A 3550-nucleotide genomic window follows, 5' to 3' on the forward strand; every position below is an offset into this window, starting at 1 on the left:
GGGCACTGCTTATTTTCTTCCAAGTATGCATACTTCAACTCGGTGGGTAGTGGCTTAAGAATAAGCTTTGGGGGCTCCTCCTTAGTAGCTCTTTGTGTCTCCTCCTCATTTAATAAGGGTAGAATTTCTTCTCTCCTTCTCCAAGGGAACATGGTAACACGCAAATCTGAGGGTTCAGGTAACCCTTCATCAAGATTCCCAAGACTCTCAATCAACTCCTCATACATTCTCTTATCACAATGCTCCTCCACTAAAGTGTCAATCGTGCACACTTCCTCCACTTTTGATTAAGATTCTCCCTCTTGAGCCTCCACTTCATGGATACCCTTGGGACCTTGATACGGTTGAGAAGGAAACTTTCCTTTCTCTTGCAATGTGTTGAGGTTGGTAAGCCTTGAGATTGCATATTGGATATTGTCTATCTTCTGAGAAAGATCATTTTGCATTCCATCCATCATTTTGTTCAATGAACCCTCCACACTGTCAATTCTTTGATTCAGTTGAGCATTGATGGACTTCTGATCTCCCACAAAGTCTTCCACAACCTTGCTAAGGTTCAGGATAGCTTGTTCAAGATTTGAGGCTTGCTGAGGTACTTGAGCAGATTGTGTGTACTGAGGTGGCTTTGGTTTCCAAGAGAAATTTAGATGGTTCCTCCAATTTGAATTGTAGGTGTTGCCATATGGAGCATTGTTATTGGGCTTGAATTGACCAATAACATTTGCTTGATAACCAAACATCTCTCTGACTGCTGGAATGGTAGGACACTCCTCCACCCTATGCTCATAAGATTGACAAATGGAACAAGACATAGCTTGCAATGATGTCTTAGAAATGGCTTGCACTTCCTGTACCTTCTTCATTTCCAGCTCTTCCAATCTCCTTGCCATAACTGCAACTTTTGCCTTCATGTCCATGTCTTCATTCAAAACATACATCCCACCCTTAGCATTAGGCTGAGACTTCATTCTTCCCACTTCTCTAGCATTTGGTTCATCCCATCCTCTTGAAACTTCAGCCACATAACTCAAAAAGTCCATGGCTTCCACCGGATTCTTACTCATGAAGTCTCCTCCACACATAGTTTCTAGGAGTTGCTTCATTGAAGAAGACATACCATCATAAAAATAACTCACCAAGAGCCATGTGTCAAAACCATGGTGAGGACAAGCATCGATAGCTTCCATGTACCTCTCCCAACACTCATAGAATTTCTCATTCTCCTTAGCTGAGAAGTTAGAAATTTGCCTTTTCAGACCATTGGTCCTATGAGTAGGGAAGAACTTCTTGAGAAACTCGGTTTGCAAATCAGTCCAAGTTTGGATACTCCTTGGCCTTAAAGAATTGAGCCAAATCTTGGCCTTATCCTTCTAGGTGAAAGGAAATAGCTTGAGCCTCATCAAGTCAATTGAAGCTCCTCCTTCTTGGAATGTATTACAAACCTCCTCGAATTTCTTAATATGTGAGTACGGATTCTCACTTTCCATCCCATGGAAAGTAGGTAGGAGTGGCACAATGTGAGGTCGGATCACTAGCTTCTCAGTGGGAGGCACTATGCATGAAGGTGCACTCATACGAGGTGGATGCATGCGGTCCCTCATGGGTCGATATGCGTTGAAATTATCCTCTTGACCATGTTGGCTATTCTGATCTTCAGGTGGAACATCCATGATGTTCAAGCACACTTCCAACTCAGTTTCTTGAGGAGTTTCAATCTTCACAAGTCTTCCCTCACTATCTCTTATCCAATAGGGCATGCACAAAATAGAGATCACTGAAACAAAAACAAAGAAAACAAAAGAAATACAATTCTAGGAAAAGGTTAAGGTTAGCTAAAAACTAAATAAAAGATAAGCTAAAATAAAGACAGAAAAAGAATTAGTTAAAGAAAAATCACCAAACTTGTGATGAAGATCACAAGTATTCAACAAAGGTAATCATTGTATTGTGGCACCATCCCTGTCAATGGCGCTAATTGATTCGTCCCCTTATGGTGCCATTTTGATTCTAGTTCCCGGACTAGTGTTATAAAAAAAATTTATAAAACCTAAATCACTGTACACTAGGGTAGCATAGCTAACATAGCATAGTAACTCTAGGATCGTCCATAGGGATGAGTTTTCTTCATACACGTGACTTTACTGAAGGTCATGAAATGGTGCTTTTCCTAATGAAATTAGCTTTAAAAGAAAATAGAATTTGGTTGAAAAGGTTGATTTTAAGTTAAGCAAAAGAAATAGTAATTGAAGTAAATTATAAAGAGAAAGTCTCTTGGAGCTTTTGGTCACTAGGATTGGGTTCCTTAGGCAAAGGGGGAGATTTCGGATCTTCTCCTCGCATTGGGGACAATAACATAAAGGATGGTTATCTCCTGAACCGGTTTTGTATTTAGCAATTAAGACTTGATCCAACGGGTTCATGAAAAATGATAGTTGCTTTCCATTAATGGCTTCAAACACTAAATACCCTCTCCTTGAACCTCTTTCCAATGGCTTGTACTTGATAACTAATAGGCATCCATGGATCTAGCAATAAGCATCCATAGAACCCGAAAAGCTTACCAAGTATTGACCATTCAAGGTGATTTTAAGGGTTTTAAAGCTAAACTTTGAAATAAAGACCATTAATGGTTACCAACTACCCTCATTTAAAGCAAAGAAAACTCCCACCTTTACATTTGGGTCCCTCACCTATCTTTCATTACTCCAAGAAACAAGAAACTTAGCCACTCATCCCTTGAGAAATCATCCTCAGAGGTCGTTTGGCTAGAAAGAAAATGGAAACAAAAATGAGAAGGAAAGGCAGAGCAAAGCTCTATATTCTATTACTACGGGAATTTTTACAAGTGTATCAAGTATAAAAAGTTATCTCCTACAAAAGATGATACAAAGGTTATATAGAGAGGTTTTTACAACTTCCTAACCAAGAAATCCTATCATTGGTTGATTACAAGGAGAAAATGAGAAATTACACAAATATCCGGAGAAAAAGATCTAACTGAGTCGGTGCATAGGAAGATTTTGCATAGCCATGCTAAATTTCGCATGGTGTGCGAAATTTATAAGTTGCTGTAGCTTCTAGTTCACAAGGTTTGTGAAATTTCACACAGAGTGCGAAATTGTCTCTCACACGCAGTAGTCATTTCACAATGCTTGCGAAATTTAGCACATGGTGTGAAATGACCCTCCAGCTTGGTGCAATTGTCTTCAAATGGCCATAACTTCTTCATTTCAGCTCCGATTTGTACACTATTTAAAGTGTTGGACTCCTGAATTCCCGAGCTTTGAAACGATATATAGTATGTATATAATGGACTCCAGGAAGTGCTCTAAATTTGTCCTACAGTTGCTCTCCTCTTGAATTCCGCATAGCATGTGAAGATTTCGCATAGCCATGCGAAATTGCTTCATGTTGGATTCCTTTCTCTGTTTTTCTTCCTTGCATCTCTTGATTGGCTTGGAAACCTATTTCCATGGGTTGTATAAAATTCTCAAACTCGGGGAAGGATCAATGCATCAGGTATTTACTAGAGAAAAAAAAATATACCAAA

The 3550-nt window shown here is 39.4% G+C and overlaps 1 non-coding gene across 1 annotated transcript; it reads left to right on the forward strand.

The window, feature by feature from the left end:
- Positions 1-1152: 1152 nt before the first annotated feature.
- Positions 1153-1259, forward strand: LOC132255248 (small nucleolar RNA R71). The gene has a single exon (XR_009467911.1). It is a non-coding gene; the product is annotated as a small nucleolar RNA R71 (small nucleolar RNA).
- The last annotated feature ends 2291 nt before the right edge of the window (positions 1260-3550 follow it).

The sequence above is a fragment of the Vitis vinifera genome, chromosome 15 (assembly GCF_030704535.1).
Source record: "Vitis vinifera cultivar Pinot Noir 40024 chromosome 15, ASM3070453v1".
Lineage (NCBI taxonomy): Eukaryota > Viridiplantae > Streptophyta > Magnoliopsida > Vitales > Vitaceae > Vitis > Vitis vinifera.